This window comes from Cavia porcellus, unplaced genomic scaffold (genome assembly GCF_034190915.1).
Source record: "Cavia porcellus strain 051 isolate PalLab524CR breed Dunkin Hartley unplaced genomic scaffold, mCavPor4.1 scaffold_20, whole genome shotgun sequence".
NCBI lineage: Eukaryota > Metazoa > Chordata > Mammalia > Rodentia > Caviidae > Cavia > Cavia porcellus.
The window spans coordinates 21,409,751-21,433,020 of NW_026947503.1; the positions used below are offsets into that span (position 1 = coordinate 21,409,751).

The following is a 23,270-nucleotide window of genomic DNA, read 5'->3' on the forward strand; positions in this document are numbered from 1 at the left end:
AGTAGAGGTTTTCGAAATAGGTGTTGATGATCCTCTGTATTTCTATTGGGTCTGTAGTGATTTCTCCTTTTTCATTTCTTATTGCATGAATTTGAGCTTTTTCTTTCCTTTTTTTAATAAGGTTGGCTAGGGGCTTATCGATTTTATTTATTCTTTCAAAGAACCAACTCTTTGATTCGTTGATTCTTTGGATTGTTTTCTTAGTCTCTATTGCATTGATTTCTGCTCTGATTCTTATAATTTCCTCTCTTCTTTTGGCTTTGGGCTTGACTTGCTCTTCTTTTTCTAGCTGTTTGAGGTGTAGCATCAAGTTATTTACTTGTATTCGTTCTGTTTTCCTGATGTGGGAACTCAGTGCAATAAATTTTCCTCTCAGAACGGCTTTCATTGCATCCCACAGATTCCGGTAAGTTGTATCTGCATTTTCATTTTCTTTTAGGTATTGTTTAATTTCTTCTTTAATTTCTTCTGTGACCCACTGATTACTCAAGAGTGTGTTATTTAGTTTCCATGTGTTTGCGGAATTTTTGCAGTATCCTTTGTCATTAATTTCTAATTTCAGAGCGCTATGATCCGATAATATGCAAGGGATGATTTCAGCTCTTTTGCACTTATTTAAATATGTTCTGTGAGCTAATATATGGTCTATTTTAGAAAATGATCCATGTACTGCTGAGAAGAATGTGTATTCTGATGTTGTTGGGTGGAACATTCTGTATATGTCTATCAAACCCATTTGTTCACAGGTGTGATTCAGTTCTGTTATTTCTTTGCTCATTTTCTGTCTGGTTGATCTGTCCCTTGGTGTCAGTGGTGTATTAAGGTCTCCTGTTACAATTGTGTTACTGATAATTTGAGTTTTCATTTCTGTTAATAATTGTTTTATATAACTTGGTGCTCTGGAGTTTGGTGCGTATATATTTAAGATAGTTACCTCTTCCTCTTGGAGTTTTCCCCTTACGAGTATGTAGTGACCTTCTTTGTCCTTTATGGTCATTGTTGGTTTAAAGTTCACGTTGTCTGCAAACAGAATGGCTACTCCTGCCTTTTTTTGGATTCCTGCTGCATGAAGGATTGTTTTCCATCCTTTGACTTTCAGTCTGTGAGTATCTTTCTGGGTTAGATGGGTTTCCTGTAAACAGCATATGGTTGGATTTTGTTTCTTGATCCATTCTGCTAGTCTGTTTCTTTTGATTGGTGCATTGAGACCATTTACATTAATGGTTATTACTGTTAAATGCTGGTTAATTGTAGGAATGTTATCTCTCTGCTGTTGCATCTTTATCTTTCGGTTCTGTTTAATTATTTGCTTTGCTTAGTGGTTTTTTCCTTTGTGTATCTAAACTGTCTTTCAATATTTTTTGCAGGGTTGGTTTGGTGTTCATGAAGTTCTTCAGCTGTTCTTTGTCATGGAAGTATCGTATTGCACCATCTATTTTGAATGATAGTTTTGCAAGATATATCAGTCTTGGTTGGAAATCATTTTGCTTTAGGATCTGGAATACTTCACTCCATGCTCTTCTTGACTTTATCGTTTGTGCTGAGAAGTCTGCTGTGATTCTGATAGGTTTTCCTTTATAAGTGATTTGTCTTTTCTCTCTGACAGCTTTTAATAATCTATTCTTGTGTTGGATTTCTGGGATGGTGACTATTATATGTCTGGGTGTAGTTTTATTTTGGTTATGACTGTTTGGAGTTCTATATGCTTCACTGATCCTGATGTCAGTTTCTGATCTCATGCTTGGGAAATTTTCAGCTATTACTTCTCTAAATATCCTCCTGACATCCTTCATGTTGTCTCCCTCTCTTTCATTAATCCCTATCATTCTTATGTTATTCTTCTTTGCATCGTCTTGCAGTTGTTGAATTGTTGTTTCCTGGTTCCTTGTTATTTTCAAAAGATCTTTCCTTTCCTGTTCACTAACTGCAATCCTGTCTTCAAGGTCTGAAATTCTATCTTCACTTTCATTAAGGCGGTTTTTACAACTTTCAGTGGAGTTTTTTATTTCCTGTATATCTCTGTGCATCTGCATTATGTATTCTGTTTGTTTCTTATATTGCTCGTCTAGGGATTCTATCTTTTTGTTTAGTTCCTCCAATTTTTTATCTGTGTTTTCTTTAGATATATTTAGAATCTCTTTCATTTCTTTTATCATTTCTTCTTTTATCTGGGAGATTATTTCGAGTTTGAATTTCTTTAAAGCTTCCTGGAGTTGCTTGTCAATTTCAGTGGCTATTGTGTCCGATATATGAGGTGGATGGGATATATTTTCTTCTATATACATCGCTCCTAGGGTTTCTTGAGATGGGCTGGAGGTTTGAGGTTGTAATTTGGTCTTTCGTTTTGTCATTTTCCTATATTTCTGTGTTTCAAGTGTTATTTGAAAGCTTCCTCAGGATCTGTTGAAAATCCCCTTCTATGTTTGGAGCTACTGGGACTCTGGTGCCGCGCTACTCCAAGCCATTAGGCCTACAGAACCAGTGGCCCTCCTCTGCCTGCTCAGAACTCCGCAGTTCCAGACAAGCTGGGCCTCAGGGACACTGTGCGCCCACCTGCCCCTTGGAAGCTCCACAGTTCTTCAATCGCAGCCGGGTTAGGGTACTCACCACAGGCCGCAGTGCTTCAGGAACCTGTGGACCCTCCCTGGTTGCAGAGATATCCACAGTCCTCCAGACACGCAGAGAGGCCAGTGAGGGCACCCCAGATCTGCCCAGCTCCTCCTCTGCAGACCTGTGGCCAGGCGCGGCAGCTAAACAGGCTGGGCTAGGCTGGTAGGGTGGGCCAGCCCATCTATCGGGAGCTCAGCAGGTCTCCAAATGAAGCCGGGAATGGGGAGGTTGATGTGGAAGCCTTAAACCCACCTCTCTCCTTCACTGCACCTGGAAGCCTGAGGGAACTCCAGCAGTCTGGGCGCAGTAATCCAGAGTCCTCCAGACACGCAGAGAGGCCAGTGAGGGCACCCCAGATCTGCCCAGCTCCTCCTCTGCAGACCTATGGCCAGGCGCGGCTGCTAAACAGGCTGGGCTAGGCTGGTTGTGTGGGCCAGCCCACCTATCGGGAGCTCAGCAGGTCTCCAAGTGAAGCTGGAATGGGGAGGCTGATGTGGAAACCTCAAACCCACCTCTCGCCTTCACTGCACCTGGAAGCCTGAGGGAACTCCAGCAGTCTGGGCGCAGAAATCCAGAGTCCTCCAGACACGCAGAGAGGCCAGTGAGGGCACCCCAGATCTCACATAATGCATCTTAATTCTTTTTTCACACCCTTCCCCTCTCTTCCGTCCTCCATCCTGCGTCTCTTGATCCCCTTCCTTTTGGCCAAAGATCTGTGTCCTTATTTCCTCTTACCTCACTTTAATTTTGCTCTTTAATTATTTATGCATTGTGTTTCTTATATAAGAATTTAAAGGAAAACCTAGATTTTTAATAACACAGATGTATTCTAAGTAAGTAGTGTGCACCACCATGGGCTCCACCACTGGTGTTTCTCACGCTGACCAGAGACCCAAAGTGATGAGTCTTGGGCTGGAACATCCATAACTGTGAATGGAATAAACTCTTTCTCTCATAAGTTAAAAAATAAATAAAAATAAGTGAAAACACAGATGTGAGGAGGGTTTATCAGAGATATAGGAAACACTCAATAGCAGAAACATGCATAGTTGGAACTTGGTGCATAGGGGACCCTTTCCTGTGCTTTGGGTGGTGGATATCTGAGGAATCTGATTATCTATAATCTTAGTCTTGGCTAGTGGGTAAGAGAGGATAGTACACTCATAGTGAGATAATGGTCCATTCAGATAGAAAATCCTCAAGCGTGCTCAACTTACAGGTGAGTGAGCAACTTTTGCAGGTAGAAAGTGCTAAACATTATGGATTAAGACCTGGTGGTCAATTTAACACCAGCTGGATTACATCAGCATGGCATTGAGCAAAGATGCTCCAGCTGAGGAAAGTTGCCAAGATAAATAGGTGAAAAAGAAGGGAAGTGTGAAGGCACTGAGGTGTTAATGCGCTATTGCGTTGAGGCCTTGTGGGTTCTCCCACGAGTTGCTGCTTGAGCCATTGGTTCTCCTGGAAAAGCTTTGGTCCTCACATTGAGCATTGCTTGCTGGCTCTAGAGGGAAAGACATGTGCTGCTTGGTCTCCAGGATAAACTTGTCAAGCTGGCTTCCTCGCAGGTACCCGACTATGCTTGTCATTGTCGGAGTTCAGGGCCTCTATGTCGCTGAGGATGGCTGTGGTGCCTTTCAGGATAACCCTGGTCTTTGTTGTGAGGGTGACTTCTCAGCTCCAGTGTAAAACCCTCATCCCACCAACACAGCTCCTTCACCCTGCTGGCATGGACTTTCTGGCTTCCACAGCTGACCGTTGGGCCTTCCCAGCACGGATCTGTAAAAAAGACTGGTGTGAGTCCTTCTTGTGGGCTCTGGACCTCCAGTTGGACTTGTGGGAAGCATTGTCATGAGTTCTGGGTTTTTATCTGGACTCGTGTAGGACATTGCTGTGTGATTTAGGCCCTTAACTTAATATTCTGTCTTTGGTGTTGTGAATAGATTTCCTGCATTTTCTTGTGTTAACTCCCGGTGACCATTAAAAAAATATTATAAAATCCAAAAAAAAAAAAAAAAAAAAAAAAGAAAGTGCTAAACAAAGCCATTTGTAGGTGAAAGGGAGTTGCTCAGGTTTATTAAACTTCCAGAGAAGAGAAAGAAACAAAAAACAAATAACCAAGCAAAATAAATAAATAAATAAATAGGGCTTGTTTCCTTAAGCTCTGGTTTCTGTATTTTCACAGAAATTCCAGATTTTTGTCAACCTCATAGAGTTTCAAGTGGAAAAATCATAGAATCAGCAATGGTGTCTTGTTACTTTTCTCTCCTTGCTGGGACAAAATACCCGGCACCAAAATGAAGGAAAGAAGGGTTTATTTAGTTCACTGTTGGTGGAGGTTTCAGTCCATAATCAGCTGGCTCCAAGGCAGGGCGGCATGGGACTGGATCAACACTTCAAGGCAGAAGCCAGAGCAAAAGCCAGGAACAAGCCTCTTCGCCTCCCTTATATTTTACCCAGCCCCTGACCTCCCAACCCCCTTATCCCCACCACCTACCCTCCTGCTGGTGTAGCACTCACAAAATCTCTGTGCTCTTCTCTTGCACAGGATGAGAATATTTACAAAGTAAAGATCCTGGTTACTTGCTGAGTCAGTTAAACTTCTAAACTTCTCAAGTTGACACACTGTGTCAACCATAACAGGTGGTGAACACACAGCTGGCTTGTGGGGCAGCAGGCTGTTGGTATCATTGAAAGTTCTTAAAGTTTGCCATCACTATATATGTTACTGTTAGCAAATGTCTTTCAGAAAATCTGAATTGGGTTGGGGATATAGCTCAGCGGCATGGTGCTTGCCTGGCAAGTGTGAGATCTTGAATTTGATTCCTTGTTTGAAAAGAAAGAAGACAAGTATGTTTTGTTAACTTTGCCTGTTGCTTTTATGAGGAACCATTGTGTTTATGATGCCTATAGCAGGCAAGTATGAACTGTAATTATTATACTGCCCTTCTTTATTGCCAAGTAGTTTTCAGAATCATTACATTGTAAGCTTTATTTGAGAAGTAACAGACCAAACCTCCTCTTCTTCCTGTGAAGCTTGTACACTGTTGCAATATTTGCTGCCTCTCCTGTGTGAGGATGATGTGGCTGGGCTTGCTCTGGAAAACAGACTGTGAGTAGAAATGACAGGGGCCTCTTGCAGGAACAAGCTTGGAAAGAGTTTATGTTTTTCCATGTGCTCTTTTTTCTCTGCCAAAAGACTGGCCAGGACCAAAACAGAAATGTCTCCCCTAGTCTTGGCAGTAGAGTGAGGATGATGCGACATCAAGTTGTGGCGAGTCTTTGAGGCACATATGCTATGAGAGAGAAGCCACAGAGGTCTGAGTGGATGTAGGGTACACAGCACATCCTAGTCTAGTGACTGATGACCTTGCTACGGTCATGCAGACAAGGAGCTGCAGTTTTGTTTTTTTTTGTACCGGGGAATTGGACTCATTGACTGCGTGCTTGCCAGGCAGGCACTCATGCTGCTGAGCTAAATCTCCAGCCCATGGAACTCCAACTTTAACTAGAACAATTACCCTTTCTGGTTTTCTAAAGTTCCCTTTTCCTACCTTTCTAATTTTTAAAAAACTTATGATTCTTCATTAATATTCACGAAGTTCTTCCAGATCCTATGTATATGGCAAATATTAAATACTAAAGCCCCAGTATCTCAGATACAACAAATCTGAAGGATTATAAATATTCTCCACCATCAGACAAGGCATTAAAACAGGTGACTGAGAGTTTAGTGATCTAGGAAATAGAAGCAAGATGAAAAGGAGACAGGAGCCAGATCGTGATGGATGAATTTGTTGGGTATTTTAATTTTCCTTGCTCTGATCTGACAGAGAGGACTTTTGAAAGAAAGATGCTTCCATCAATCTGTCCCATTTCTTCACCAGAATAAAAAAAATAAGAAAGATTCACCTCATGGTGGGGGAGGGAGGCATTCTCAGAATGGAAATTTTAAAAGTTTAGTTTGGCGATGACATCTTTTTTTCTTATATGTTCATATGCATAAGTTGAGCACAAGTGTTGAAACTTCCACCTTTTCTTTCTCCCTCTTTTTTTTTCTTTCTTTAAAATAAAACTTTCAGGACCAAGATATCATGCTAATGCCCAAGACCATAGAAGAAGTATGATATAAAGGCCTTTGTAGCTCAGTAAGTGACAACCCTTTGAATTCTAAATCCTCATGGATCGGGTAACTGCAAGGCTGCAGCATATTTATTTTAATATCTGTGAGTTCTTGAGGGAATTCATTAAGCATAGAAGATGATGTGAAATCAGGAATTCAGGTTAGTATCTTCTGTTAGCAAAAAGATACTGAGTCAGGGTGACATGCCAGGAACAATTTGCTTCTGTTTTGTATTGAGAAATTGCCTCAGTTAAAATAAAATTGTATATATGTAATGGGATTCAATAAACACATTGAGCACCTATTATATGCCAGACTCTCTAGTACTCATCACCAAGATAAGCAATTTGGGATAATTTCAGATTTGCCTCAAGATTCTTGGACCCAACAAATAATTACAGAACAATGGAAGAGACTGGACTAAACTCTTGAAAACTAATTCAGGGTGGGGTGGTATACGCCTGTAATCCTAACACTAGGAGGCTGAGGCAGGAAGATTGTAGTGAATTGAAGGCCAGCCATGGCTACATAATGAGTTAAAGGTCAGTTTGAACTGAATTACACAGCAAGATCCTGTCTCCAAAAAAAAAAAAGTCCAAAAACATTAATTTGGCTTGGCTTAAAAATCTGAATTAAAAATGTGAACTGGAAAGGCAAAAAGGACCTACTAATAAGTATCCAAATAGAAGAGGAGTAAACTGTGTGCTAGTGTGATGGCTCTTTTGGAAACTTTTGGATAATTTATCACTCTACAGGCAGCAAAGAGACCAGGATCAGATGTGCAAACCCACCAGAGAGTGAGGTCTCTGGAACTCACCAACTCACCCTAAAACTTCTATTACCAGGTAAGACATGCATTTCTTTTGAAGGATAATTATAGTATGGTGCCTATAATGAGTCACACTCTAATTGATGTGGAAGCTCCAAATATTTAGAGAAAAAAATTTTAAAGGATGTAGAGCACATACATTTAAACTAACCACCACCCTACCATTCCATTCTCTAGTTCTGATATAACTGTAGGAAAAAATATCCTTGATTCTTTCCTAGTGTCAGTATGAATTCAATTCCTTAGTCACCTATAATTTGAGGACAGCAAAGTATCCTTTCCCTTCCATCAGCTTTTCTCAGCTCGTAGATGTTTGAACGAATATGAAGAAATAAGTTCTGGCAAGCAATAACTTGAAACTGCAGCTGTTTCCGCTGTTTGGAGAAAAAAAGAAAACAGTGTAAGTTCAGTCCACCACAAGGAAAAGCCTATTAGGAAAGCAGGATTGAAGAGCAAACACCGGCTCTCCACACAGCCTAATCTACTGTTTTATTACTTCTGTAACAGTACTGGGGCTGCTTCTGACACTTTTGCTCACAGGCTACCAAAGACAGGAAGGCATTTTCATGGGCTACAACAAAATCAGGTAAGTTTTGCATCTTATTATCAAGATCATTTGGGGAAGGACTGGGGAAAAAAAGATAAAAAAGATCATTAATGAAAATGTATCAGAATAAAAGAGAGCTTATCCTCTGTGGGGTTTGCACCTCTACCTGATGCGGCCCCTGCCTCCCATTTCAAGGAAGAGGTTCTGTAGCCCTTGTGGACAAGGCCTCAGAAAGCTGTCATGAATGGGGCCGATGTCCTGGTAAGAGTGGCTTAAGCAGGATCAGATGGCGTTTAACTTGCTGAGTACTGGGGTGAGATGAGTTAGATCACACCATGTATAATTCAAGGAATAGTAATGGAAAGTTCTTGATAAATGATTTAGAATTTCATTAAGAACAGAGAAAAACAGAGTTTAGGAAAGGGAAAAAAGGCACAAGAATTCTGTCACTTTCAGGTAAAAGCTGCCAATTTGGGATAATCTCATAAGGCCAATTGGTTCTGCATGCAGTGGTTACTGATTACTGTGAGATGAATCACAATACAGCACCTTAGAAAATCCCCCAAAAATCTCTGTATGAGGGTTAGGAACTCAGATGTGGCTTCGCTTGTGGTTCAGGCTCTTGGTGGTTTGGGATCGTCTGAGATTGCCATCCGGAGTCCATCAGGTCCCCTGTCCAATGAAGGCTGGACTGAGTGGGAGGACCTGCTTTTAATTTTGAGGTCACTTGCTTGCATTCCTCTGGGCACGAGGCCTGAGCTCTTGCCATGTGGGCTTCTGCACAGGCGACTGGATTGCCTCACTGCAGGGCAGCAGCTCTCCTAAAAGGGCCTGATCCATCCCGGAGAGTAAGTGAAGCCCAAGGCCTTTATGATCCTATTCTTGGAATTCCCGTGAGGTCACTCTGTCCAAGTACGACCCACGCACAAGGGAGGGAAATTAGGCCCCAGCGTTCTGAAGGCAGGACTTCCAAACAATGCCTGGATGTATTTGAGAATGACTCCAGTAATGTGTTACAGGAAAGCAATGTTGTCACTTTGTGGAAAAAAAACTGTCTTGATTACTTAATAGGAATAATTGTTCATTTACTGTCTGTTATTTAGCTTTAGGTCACTCTCCCTTTACTTATGTAACAGGTTACCAAAGAAAGCTTCTTCCTTTTAGGCAAGAAATGACTAGGAAAGCGTGAATCCGTCTGGCCTTTGAAAAGAAATTAAGATTTCTCAGTGGATTCACCTGAACTGCCTTAGAGCAACACCACACCCACTCCATCTGCTTTCAGGCTGAGCCTGATTATATTTATGTTATCTTCTACCTTTGATCAAGGATTGTGTTTACTCTGTGCTGTGCAAGTACTTTCCGGGACTAGAAATTTGGAGAGAAGGGCTGTCATGTTCAGTGTTAAGAAAAAACACCCACTCATCTGATAATGAGGCTGGACAGGACCTGCGGTTGGGCTGGCTGAGCTGAAGACAGAACTCTGGGGAACCCAGGGCACTGGGTGTGGAGAATGTGTTGCCCATATTCCCATGGCCCTCAACAGTGCGGTACAGGCTGGCTGATTTCCAGCTGTCAGCCTCTGCATCTCCTTCCTTGATGCTTTCTTTAGAAGCTGTGCCTGGTCTGCCAGTGCATATTCATGCTTCTCACAGAGGCCCTCAACATAAGTGATGGGGGTGAATGTGGGAGTCCCCAGCTTCCCCATTCCCAGGGGAGCTAACTCAGAGAGGCATGCGCTTCATCTTAACTTCTGAGTTTCCAGAATTGTTCTCCAGCTCCCTGTGATAATCACTGGGTTGACAACATAGGGTTTATTAGTTGCATTTTCTCTCTAAATTCTCTGTTCCTTACTGGTATTTTGTTATTTCTCTCTCTCTCTCTCTCTCTCTCTCTCTCTCTCTCTCTCTCTCTCTTTGGTGCCAGGGATCGAACTCACAACCTCATACTTGCCAGGCAGGCACTTAGGCCACTGAAGTAAATCCCCAGCCTTACTGGTGTTTTCTAGTACTACCTCTCAAATGAACTGTTGTGTTTGAATAAATCCTTCAGAGTCAGTTCTTTAAGAAACACAGATTAAGAGGTGGTTGAAAAGACTTCTATCTTGAAGAATAAGATTATCTCTCAAAGCCAAGATTTAGGAGACTGAAGTGGTGATACCCCTGTAAGCCTAGCATTTGGAAGGCTGAGGCAGGAGGATTGCTGTGAATTCAAGGCCAGACTGGACTACATAGTGAGTTCAAGGCCTGCCTGAACTACATAGTGAGACCCTGTCTCAAAAAAACAAAACACAAAACAAGAAAGACCCAAAAACAACAGCAAAAGGGAGACTTAGGATCAACAAATTATAGTTATTAGGTAGTTATAATTTAACCTATGGAAGAATTCTATAAAAATCCAAGTTTCCTAAAAATGGAATGAGCTCCATTGAGAAACAGTAAGCTCAATATCACAGTCATAGGGCATGTTTGTTTGTGTAGACTGATTAACCACCAGGAGTGTGATTGATACAGAGCCTAAACTAAATGACTTCCAAGGTCCCCTTTTTGGTTCCTATCGATGTGTTTGTGTGGTAGGACACTTCTGTAACTGGAGCATCTTTGAACGACAGTTGATTAAGACCACTATTTGTTTCAACTTAATTTCATTTATCAGAATTTTAGAGTTTGTAATTACCACCTGTGCACCTGTGTGTCTGAAGTTACATGTTTTTTGGTATCCTGACATATTGGATTGAATTTTAGCATATGAGACATTTTGTTCTGACCAAGTGTGGTGATTACAGATAAAACTCATGCAGAAGTGCCACTAATGCAGCATAATTACTTGAAAAAAACAAGTTATAATAACAATAAAGAAATCATATGCAGAGAGCAATTTGACAACACAATTATGTCACTACATACACTGTAAGAGCAATTACAAAAGTATCCTAATTTACTTTCTATGTTTATGGATTTTAGGTTCATTTTTAATATTTAGTGGAAACCCAAGCCATAAACCAAAAGACAATGACTAGTACTCTTCAGCTTTTAAAAATGTAGACACATTAAATGAAGGAGGAGGAAAAATGATGGAAATTAGATATGTATATTTACCAATTCCCCAATATGCAGGTAATTATCATGTATTGCAAGTATATACTAATAAGAAATCTTAAAAAGAAAAAAATGTGCAATGTCTTTGGACTTCTCACTAGAAATATTCATTTTTGTACCTAATTTTGCATTCATAATTTGCATTAATAATGAGCTCTATTTCTTTTACTTAACAGAACTCATATATAATTGGAATCTATTTCTGCCTGTTTCTTTTTGATTCTGAGGTTCTGAGTCATGAACTCTTTCTAAGAGCTGCATGGCAACCATGTTCTTTAGTTATTTGATTCAGAATATTTTGTAGAGTAGTATAATGAAAAGTATGACCCGTTAGCTCAGAAGTGCAGAGAAAATTCCTGGTCATTCTTAAAATACAAAGTCAAAGCTGGATCGTCTCTCTGTCTCTCTTCATATCTTCATTCCCATGTCAGCCTGAAGAGGCAGTCATTTGGATGCCTACCTACACATTCTACAAAGAGTTTATAAAACTAAATGAACTCTGTAAGCATGTTTTACCAGTAAAAGTGAAGGTAAATGGTTAAACTATTCTTTTGAGCTTTCCAAGTTGTAAAGTACTATCCCAAGCATGCAACACAATTGATAATACTATAAATACTTATGATGATATTAATCTGAAGGGTCAGCATGAGAACACTGAACAGAAAAATAAAATTAAAACTGTCCAGTTACAAAATGGATTAAATATTCCCTGATTGCAAAGGCATAAGATTATGTTGGTTTACGGGATGAGTCAACACGCTGTAGCCCATTAGTCACATTTGCTCCTGCTTCAGTTTGCAAATAAAGTGTTATTAAAGCACATACTGATATTTACTTACATATTGTCTACTATCTATGATTGTTTCATGGTTTCATGTGTCCTACCACACATGAAATATTTACCATCTGGCCCTTACATAGAAACCTTTCCAACCCTCAGGTTAGAGAAAATATTTGAACTGCACAAGTGTCTGGAAGTTTGTGGATATGTAAAGAGACAAATTTTTTCCTATTAAAAAATACTGGTTGAGGTGCCATTCTTTTATTCCAAACATCTGGCTGTAGAGAACATTTAATCAAATTTATTTTGTCTTCCTTGGAGCATGCTTGGGACATGTGCACCTCTGCTTCCATTTCTGTTTCTGAGATTCCATTCTCCACATCTTTGGCTGAATGACAAGAAACCCATTAGCTGGGCCACTGGCACCTCGGCCTTCTGAAGATCTTAAACTCACTAAAGAGATAAAAGTCTGCAACTAGAGGGAAGTTACTTAGTTCTTTTTAAATCAAGAACTAGCTTCTTTTTGACATCTTCACAGCATAGCTTCACTGTAAACAAAGTTAGTGATTTATTCTTTAAGTGCCCACTGAAGCCACAATGGAGTGGCTGGCCTGTGTCAGGTGTGAGGTTCATATTCATTGTAAGGAAGAATGATCATATATGAAGCATGAATATAGAGGATGCCTGGTAGGAAGGGGAGCTATTATGTTTAGATTGCTAGCTGGTATGTTAGTGCCATGTTAAATAACCTTGCCATGATTAGCCATTGCTCTCATATCAGCTGTGCAGTCCTGGCCTCTCCATCCTCCAGTACAGGGCTGCCATGCTGCACAACTCAAGAACCTCTGGGGTACAGGCTGATCCTCTGTGTCCAGTTCACTTGAGCCAGTAGTAGGAGTATAGTTTTTGAGACACACTCTCTCAGATATGATTCTCAACTTCAGAATTTACTAGTTTATTGGCTCTATAAAAGTTCTCTAATCTCATCTCATCTCATCTTTAAAGAGAGATTATAGATTATGCTACTGTTTTTTTTAAAAAAATCTGAATTTTTTCATTAGTACATGTTTGCAGTAGATAATGACTACAAGAGTTGGTATATGATACATCTTAATTCTTTTTATCTCCTTCCCTTCCTCTAATATTGCATTGTTAGAAGCATTAAAGGAGCTAAGCTTAAGAAAATGACAGATGCTCAGTAAATATGCTTTTTGTGGTTGTGCCTGTGTTTAGCTGGTATTTATGTCACTGTAAAGTACTTTAGTATGGAATGAGTGCCATTGTTACAAATGATGGTTGGGTATTAGTTTCCTAATGCTGCTGTAACAAATGAGCACAAATCAGGTTGCTTAAACAGCCAAAATTATGCACTGTTCGAGAGCCCTATCAGGCCAAAATCAAGGTGCTGGCAGGGCCGTGCTCTTTTCACAGGCCCTGGGAGAGGGTGCTTACTGCCTCTTCCTAGCTTCTGAAGGCTGCTCACAATTCTTGGCTTACAGCCACATCACTCCAGTGTCTGTCTCTGTCATCACATGGCCTTCTTTCCTGTGTCTCTGTCTAAATTCTTCTCAAGGACTGTAGGCATTGGATGAGGGGACAATCTATGCAGTAAGACCTCATCTTAACTTGACTGCATTTGCAAAGACCCTATTTTCCAAATCAAGTCACATTATCAACTGAGAGTTGAAAATTGAACTTAACTTTTTAGGGAACACAATTCAACTTACAACAGTGACCACGAGCATATTTTGGGATGGTGACGGGGAGGATGTTCTTCTCTTAAGAAATGCAGTATAGATATTAGAAAAGTGAGCATCTTTTATCAGTTCCTTTATCTGCATCATTTGTGAAATGGAGAGATTGGGCAAAATGCTTGCATAGATCCCTCAGCCTTAATTAACATTTGATGCTTTCATGAAGTGCATCAAATGCCAGACTGGCGGAAGCTGAATTCATGAGGTCTTCCTGTGGCTGGAAACTAACGTAACAAGAGGCAGTACAGCACCTGACCTTCAGAGGTGGGGCTCAAGATGGTGTGTTTGTTCTTGGAGCTCACCTGCTCCGTGTTCTGGTGATAGCTTCCCCAAAGCAACCTCTGAAGGTGTGGCCCCTTTTCACTCATCCCTGAATCACTGACATTAAATTTTATTTCTTTCATTCCTGAATCACTGACATTAAATTTTATTTTTATTTTTATAAAGCCTGCCTCTATTTTAGTAGATTGCTTTAGGGTCTAATTTCATTTCAATCACAGCTTTTGACAATTTTTTTTTAAACAGGGTCTTGCTGTGTAGCCCAGGCTATCCTCAAACTCACAAAAATTCTGTCTCAGCCTTCCACGTGCTGGGATCACAAGCGTGTGCTAACATGCCCAAACCTTTGACAATTTTTGAGCTCTGTTAACAGAATAAAACAGTTTGCTGCTTTTGGTTTGTTTGTTTTGAATAAGAAAGCTTGCACAGAGGGCTTTGGGCAAATTTACGTTAATCCCAGATCTCTGGAGATCAACACTTTCAGTGGGCCCATCAGTATCCATTTGCTACACTGGCTAAAAATGGGGGTAGAAGGCAGTCATGGTGGTGCAGGCTTATAATTTGGGCCCTTGGGCAGCTGAGGAAGGACGACTGCCTGGAGTTCAAGGCTAGCCTGGGGGACACAGTGAGTCCAAGGCTAGTCTGAAGTACGTAGGAAGGCCCTGTCTCAAAAAACCAACAAATAAATATCTGGTGGGAGTGGGAAATCCTTTAGTCTAGCAAACACTTCACAAGTAAAAATATTTGTTTTGGGGGGTGGGGATTTAGCTCAGCAGCATAAGTGCCTGCCTTGCAAGCGCCTGGTTGTGAGTTCGATCCCCAGTACTGATTAAAAAAAAATTTTTGTTTTATACTTATAGAGCAATCAAAAATATTTCATAGCCTGGAACAAGCATTAGGCCCAAAGGCTTAGAATCTCCCAAAGCTTTATTATTAAGTAACCTTTAAATCTCAGTGCTCTTGGATTCCTAGAATTTGTAGTTTTTACTATGAATGATGCCATTACCTAAGAAAGAACCACTAGGATTACATCTTTGGTGGAGGTTATAATGACTACAGCACAAAGCTATAGATTTTTCTGTACACATGTATTAACACTAAATTTGCAGAATTGGTTATGCACATTTTGAAAAATAACCAAATTAAAAGCATTTGCTGTGTTAATATTTCTAATAGCTGTACTCTATATTATATAGCCTAAGAACTACATTCTGCCTTTTTATTTGTAAATGTGGATTAATGTAATTGTAACAGTCAAACTAGAAATTTAGAATTTTAACAGAATACAATAAAGTACTTTGGAACCCAATAATGAATAAAACTCACAAAAGTTATTAACTTGTTTTGTCAGGAAAGGGTTTGCAAAGGTAAAGTTCAGAACATTTTCTACTAATTTAACACTGACTATAAATTAGTGACATCAGAAGTAATGAGGTTTTATTTGGAGTATAACTTCATTTTCTAAAAATTTTATTTGATATGTTTATATCTAGGATGCCTACAATAACTGAAAACGATCACTCACTCTAACCAAAGGGATCCCTGTGAGGACTGTAATGTGAGGAGCATGGTTTTCAAAGACATGATTACTCTTGTATCATTTGGATTGTTGTAGGTTATTTTCATCCCAAGTCATTAGTCATGTAATCATAGGTACAAAACTTAGCAGGACAAATTCTTAGATGTGTTCAAAATATTGCCCAGTCCAGTCAGAAAAGATTTGCCTTCTCTCAGAGTTTTTTCATTCTTTTTTGTAAATTCTTTTTCAAAGTAGGCAAGGTATATCAAATATATAAATAGACAAATAAATACATCTCATCTTTACTGTCTTATAGTACCACTAGGGTTAATCTTTCAAGGAGCTTCCCTACCCTCAAGAATCATGGTCAACTCTTGTAGTTCTTATTTTCAATTTTGAAACACTTTCTCATAAGCTCTTTTCTTTAAGGGCTGGAGATGAAGTGAAATTAATTTACAGTATTTGCCTCCCTTCTGTAGCATCTGCTCAGCCCTGTAAAGTTGAGTGCTAGGGGTCATGTGTTAGAACGCTCCATGAAAACTAAAAATATTTTCCAGTTTGTAAATTGCTTTTTGTTTATTTAATTGTGCCTTTCATGGAATATATATTCAACATATGCCTCCAGGGTCTTTTCTACATTAGCAATTCAAAAGCCACTGACCTATAATCATATTAAAATTCCCATTTTATCTCCAGTTTACCCATAATAGGATCCTCTTGCATGACGTGGACAGAAGCCTTGTGAATAGGTCATCTTGCCTCTATGATAGTAGTGTTTTATGGAGAAGCTAGCGATGGTAAAATCAAATTGTAGACATTTTATTACTGTAAATGCTGTCATCACACATTTGCAAAATATTCCAAGTTTCATTACTGTTATCTGTAATGGTTGATACATTGTGTCAACTTGAGAGTTTAGAAGTTAAATGAAGTGACTCAGCAGGGACTAGGGTCCTCACTTTGTAAATATCCTTATTGGTGCAGGAGGAGAGTAAAGAGATGGTGTGAGTGCGACACCGCCCTAGGGGGGTAGCCTGCTTACAATATAAGGCAGGAAAAGAGGCCTGTTCCTGTCACCCCTTTTTGCTCTTGCTGCTTTTTCTGTCTTCTGCCCCCTTGAACTGTTTCCCCTGTGCCATGTCACCCTGCTTTGAAGCCAGCTGGTTATGGACTGAAAACTTCACAAATTGTGAGCTAAATAAACCTTTTCTTCTTTAATGTTTGGTGTTGAGTATTTTGACGCAGCAACGAGAGAAAAGTAACCGAGACAGCATCTATTTCTTTCGTTCAAGATTGCTGACTCTTCCAACACCTGAAAACAAACCCAGTTCGTAGTGAAAGAATCTGTCCAGATTGCTGACAGGTGACGAATGAATCCTGAAGGTCTCAATGATTCAAATCCAGAGCCCTTTCCACGTAACCTAAGGGGGCAACACGCATCACTTCAGCAGCTTGTCTTCCCCCAAAGCAGTTTAAGCTTGAGACATGTCAAATGTTTACTGAAGTTCGCTTCTCCAGCTAAACTTCGTCCTTATTAGTGTTTGAGGTTAGTCTGTTGGCCAGTCTCCAAGTAGAGAACTGAAAGCGTGTGTTGAAAATAACAATGACGCTGTCTGCCAGGTTTTGATTATCCAAACAAGTTATAATGTCATGTTAATGACAGAAGTTTATTATTTGGTTTTATTGAGAGGTTTTTTTTTTTTTTAAGAGAAAAAAGGGAAACAAATTTAAAGCTGCAGCTATATAGGGTCATTTGGTCAATCGCTGGGTGGCTATTTAGACTTTTCAACAATAATTACTGTTGATTTCTGAACAGTTATCTGGATTACCAGGTGGCTAAGCCAATTTAATCATTATGATCGCTGACCGGGTAGGTTATGCAGCCCTACATTTATTTTGGCCCTGTTAGGACAAATGAGGCTGTGCTTTAAGGACAGATAACTAGTTTTTGTTTGTTCTGTTTTTTTGAGACAGTTTCTCACATTGTAGTACAGGCTGGCCTTGAATCCACTGTGTAGTCCAGGTTGTCCTTGAACTCAAGGAGATCCTTTTGCTTTAGCTTTCTGAGGGCTGGGATTACAAGAGTGCACCAGCACACCTGGCTGTTTGTATGTTTGTTTGGTTTTTAACGTAATAAACTCTGTGGATACAAACAAGACATGGAGGGGGTTTTTTTTGTGCTTTGCGTGTTTTTTTCCCTCATGGCACTGTTGATCTTTGTTTCTTGACCCATGACAGCACCGTAGGTAGGTCTCATTGTTTACCTGTGCCTTTCAGTTTTAAGAACAAAGCTACTTAGGTAGCTGTAACTTTCAGGACTTAAAATGTCCCTTCGATTCCAAATCAGAGCTTGTCTCCTGTTCCATCGAAAGCCCCTCCCTCCCAGCCTCCCCGGGGTTTAGAGACACAGTGGAAAGGCCGTCCTTTCTTTGTCTTCCATCAGCTGCTGAAGACACTCTTCAGTCTCTTGCAATTTTCTCCAATTATCTTTCTCACTGGTTATATTTCTTAATAAGCTAAAGGTAGATTTCAGGGAATTTTCTTCTGTCAGTTTCAGCCCGGCAGCTGTCCTCAAATCGTGTGCCACCAGGAAGAGTCTCACTAAACATCTTTTTACAGCACGGGTAGATCCCAGTGTTGAAACTTCAAATGATCGGAGAGCTCTTCTTAGACAGACATTAGCTCTAGAAGTTCTTTAGTAGGAAAGAAGGGAAGTGAGTAGAAAAGAATGTTTAATACTGAGCTTTGAATATTGCTATTTTTCTCACTAACCCCCTCCCCCGAGCATCTCTGTAACAATGGGAATTGAACCCAGGACCTTTGCACCAATCTACAAACCCAGTCCATTTTTAAACTTTTTATTTTAAGACAAGGTCTCAGTAAGTCTCTAAGTTGCCGGGATGGTCTTAAACTTACAAACCTTGTGCCTCAGCTTCCCAAAGGACTAGACTTACAGGCGAGTGGCATCACTTCCAGCTCTGAGCATCTTCTGAAGTTGCCTGCTTCATGCCTGTAGTGAGACGACACTGGTGTCCACATTGACCCAGGTGGTTCCTAGTCACCAGAGAGAATTGGAGCCATCTGTCTCCTCTCTGGACTTATTCTAACGAGAGTGTGTTCTGAGTGATGTGAAAAGGAGTCCTGGGCTTTGTACTATCTCTTTTAATTTGTTTACATTTTCATTTAACCACTCTGATGAGAATATTTAATGCAAATGATTTTTGAAGAATGTAATCTGGAAAATTCAATTATTTAGTGCCTGGAAGGGTTTTGCAGAATAAAATGCTGCGTAAAGATGTGTAAGTATTTATTATTAAAATTAAAGACATGTTTTCTCCATACAATTAAATTGTCCTGTCAAAAGGGTTGTATTGCTCTTCAAAACACATCTTTTATTAATTTTGTTTCATCTTTTCTTAATTCCTCTAAGCAGAATTAGATACTATTTTCCTTTGTTGCAGCTGTTACCTTACACCCTCATTTCAGATGAATGCAATTTGGTTTCATTTCATTTCAAATAACATTTATAAAATGAAACTATGTGCTAGGTATTTTGCTAGGCTCTGAGGAACAGAAGGTTAAATCATACTTGTATAAGCATCTAGTGTGTGCACATACCTCTGTGTGTGTATGTGTGTGTGTGTGTGTGTGTGCGTGCATGAGTGTGCTCACCTATAAACTTTAATGCAGTTAGTTCCAGGATAAGAACAAAACTCAAAGCAGGCAATTGTGAAGGACACCACCAGTATTCCAGGTACTGAAGTGTTCAGAGTGACTGATTGCGCATGAATTAACTATGAAAACTTTCAGCAAAGCTGTGTTTTTCCTCTTCCTTTCTTTTAGATCTTTGAGAAAGTATCCTCCTCCTCGTTCCCAAGGAAGAGGAATAACAGAAAACACTCTTAGCAAAATTTTCCTTTCACTAGCTCTGCTTTTGAACTTAGCACATTTCTGCAATTTGGAAATCTTTCATAGGTTTCTAGGCTGTTCAAGTTTCCGACAAGTATGCCAAGTGTGATGGAAACTTCTTCCTGTCAATCAGTTTTCTTAACTTTCTCAGGACTCTGAGTTGTTTATTGAAGTGTTGATCCCAAATATCAAACAGTTGGTGTTCAGGGAGAAAAATTGGATGGTAAGGAACAACACTTACAAAGCTGAAGCAAATATAAGAACTAGAAAAATAAAAACTTTGACCTGTACCATTACGGGTGTTAGAAGAGATTTTAGGTATGTATGGTTATGTGTGTGTGTGTGTGTGTGTGTGTGTGTGTGTGTGTGTAGCTCTGGGGATTGAACCCAGTGCCTCATGTATGTTACACAAGTGTTCTATCACTGAGCTATACCCCAACATCATGCAAAAAATTTAACGAAGGATATTAAACTAAACTTAGCCAAAAAGTATATATTAGTATTAAAATATAAAGGACAAGATGATAGAAACCATTGTCTTTATTAAAAATGCAGGACAGGGATCACTTACATGAGGCATATTTCTTCTTGAAACTTTGGATTCTGCACATGATGAGGAAAATGTTTTCCTGTTTGCTTATCTGTAAATGTTTCATAGTCTATTAAAAGTGTCTCAGAAATGGAAATTGATCCGGCCTGCGGACCAGTTCGTGGGTCTCACCTGGAGAGGGGATCGGGGATGGGGGCAGGGCAAGAGAAAAGAGAGATGGAGACAGGATGAGATTCCAATCGAGTCTCGTTTATTTTCAAAATGGCTACAACTTATATAGGGTGGGGGGCGGGCCAAAGGCAGGAAGAGGGCACAGAGTGTTATCTGATAGGTCACCATCACATCCGGATATATGACGTAAGCAGGAGAGGATTATGGGTAATGTAGGTGGACATGAGGATCATGGGAAATGTAGGCTGACACACAAAATGCCCTCAGGCAGGAGGGGCAGGGCAGCAGCAGCTATTCAAAGCCGCTCCCTACAAGAAATTCTTTTTGAGCCATTTTGGTGAGGCAGCAAGTTTGCTAGAAGATGGGATTAATCAGGGTAAAAGACCAATACATTCATGATGAAAGAAAGACAAAAGAAAGTAAAGAGAAGGAATATAAAATGGAGTACTTTACATTTTTTAAACTCACTCTCAGTTACAGTTATGACTGTTATAGAGGTTTAAGTTGAGAAACTGAAATCTATCCGATATTCTAGGGCTTTTTTTTTGAGAACTAGTTCTTTGATTTTTGTTTCAATTTATTTTGTTGTTATTGTGGTAGTTATTTCTGGTGTCAATTTTAGAAGTTTATAGCTCAGAAAATTGCCATATTTTGTAATTTATTGACATACACTTGAACATGGTATAAGAATTATATACAGGTCTATGTTAATCTATTTAATATTTCTCCATAGAAGTTGTTACATACTTTACCATTCCTAACTTGTGTAGTTTCTATTGTTTTCTTCATTTAATTTTGCAGACACGATTTACTTTGCTTTTTTTCACCCACTAATATGACGTTCTTGAATTTGTTTGGCGGTACTCAGTCTTATTATATGACGGTTTTATTTAACTTTTATTATTTTTCTGTTTCTTTTTAAAATATATCTTCCATAATTATAACTATCTTAGGATCTTTTTACAGTTTCTACAGCCAAATGATTAATTTTTCTTTTTTTTTTTCTTTTTTGGTTTTTTTGACACAGGGTCTCACTAAATATTCAGCCTGGCCTTTAACTCACTATGTAGCTCAGGTTGGATGGCAATTCTCCTGTGTCAGCCTTGACTTTTACTTTTTAAACTTTTCTTGAATTACAATGAAAGCTTTTCAAACTTAATTTGTTTCTATTTTCCCTTTTGGCCAAATTCCTTAAGATTTAATATGTATTATTTAATTTCCATTTGTTTAAATGCTTCCTTGACTTTTTTTGTGACAGCATAATAGATGTGTACTATATATACATATACTTATAATGTGTAATATGCAACCATTAGAGTTACATACGTTTCTATATATATATCATTTATTCATGTCCATATTAGTCAGATATTACTAGAGGTTTTTCAAAACTCTCTAGTTTCTTTCTCCTTTCCAGTGTATTCTTTTAGGTCTCCACTGGTACTAGATTGTCTTCTCTCCCGTCTTGTGCTTCTTTGAGGCATTCCTGCCTCTTCCCTTACCTGCACAGAAGTATTTAGAAGTGACAGCTACACTCAAAAATATCTTGCTTTTTCCTTACCTCTTTAAAATTCAAACCTCTAAACATTCACTCACACTCACTCTGCAGTGGACTGATCTAATGAGATCCAAGATCTGAAGCACTTGCACTGGGGTTGAATTCCAAAGCTCACACTGAGGTCCTTTGACTTTGCTTGTAGAAGACAGCTTTGTCCCAAGGCTATTTCTGATGCATGGAGAACAAAGGCAGAGTAATGGATTGGGAAGCAAAGGCTTTATTACGCTTTATTCTTCTTACCCTCTTTGACCGTAAGGATGAGAGTGGGGAGGGGAAAGGGCAGCCAGACAAGTTTGAGCATCTCAGGCCTGGAGGGTGGAAAAATAAGAGAGCAAGACAAATCCCCAGGAGGCTGGGAGAGGGAAGCCGCTGGAAACTTTTGTCCTTTTAGCCAGAACCACTTGGAACCCAGAGAAGGCTGTCTAGAGGTTTGCTTAACAACGCGTAGCTGGCAGCTTTACCCCAGGGTCCGGCCTGTTTCCATGCTGTATACAGCACCACCCTTTCTAGGTACTCTTAAGTGATTCAGATACAGATTCAGAGAGATACAGATAGTGCTTTTCTATGCACAATCTTTTCCTTCATAATCTCCAAATATTTTCTGTCAAAGATATAATCTAAAGAGTTTTCTAACGTACAGCCAGTAAACACAATAATCAATATATATATTTATATGTGTATATGGTATTTATTGTGCTCTCCTAAAGGAAAAATGAGTAATTATAAAATGTATCATAGATGAAATAAGTGGAGGTTTCCCCTGTAGAACCCCAGCCCAGTATTTTACCTTTCCTCCGTTTGGAGCTTAAGACTTGTGCTCCCCTCTGACCTGCTCATCCTGGAAGTTTCTGCTTTCGCCATGCGTGCTGTGTTTCTCCCAGTCTCTAAAAGTCATAGCTCTATGTATTTGCACATTTACCTCTTTCCTTCTTTCTGACATGCCTTTGAAGCCTGTCTACACTGACATCTTATAAATTTGCACTCGATCTGCAAGATCAAACTCCATAATCCTGGCATTGCTGTATGTGGTGTTACATGTCTGTAATCCCAGCACTCTGGAGGCTGAGGCAGGGTGATCACCACCCGTTCAAAGCTAGCCTAAGTTACATAATGAGTCCAAGGCCAATCTGAACTACATAGCGAGATCCTGTCTCAAAAAACAACAAAAATTTTTTTAATTAAATAAAATAATACTGGCTGTCGCAAGCTCAAATTAACTTTTAGCAAATGTAAGTAGCTCAATTCAGAGGGGCTGTAGCTTCAGAAAATACTAGAACTCAGGTAAAGTCACTAGGTCAGGCTTCCCCTCTGTAGTTACTTCCTTCCCCTGGGTTTTCAGTCTCTCTGGGTCAGGGGCAAGATGGCCAGCAACAGGCTCCTTCCAGGCTGACAGGATCGTGATCTCAGGAGAGAGGAGTTCTTTTTTCTTGGCTCTATATCAAATCTCCTATGCATCATAGGCCAATATGATGCATATTGGCCTAACTTCTATCACACACTCATTCTTGATCCAATTACTATGGGTAGAGAGACATGGTATCCAGC

At 39.7% G+C, this 23,270-nt stretch overlaps 1 protein-coding gene across 4 annotated transcripts in view; it reads left to right on the top strand.

Moving 5' to 3' along the window:
• Window positions 1-4,007: 4,007 nt before the first annotated feature.
• Rnf152 (ring finger protein 152) overlaps window positions 4,008-23,270 on the top strand; it is a 118,768-nt gene continuing 99,505 nt past the window's right edge. Inside the window, exons 1-6 of one of the 4 annotated variants that reach the window (XR_010041390.1) lie at window positions 4,008-4,178; window positions 6,693-6,758; window positions 7,489-7,578; window positions 7,855-7,962; window positions 8,070-8,148; window positions 9,274-18,166. The gene's annotated coding sequence lies outside the window, so the exon portion shown is untranslated. Of the gene's footprint in view, window positions 4,179-6,692; window positions 6,759-7,488; window positions 7,579-7,854; window positions 7,963-8,069; window positions 8,149-9,273; window positions 18,167-23,270 lie in introns of those variants that run through there. The other 3 variants (XM_063231530.1, XM_063231526.1, XM_063231527.1) reach the window with 3 other exon arrangements.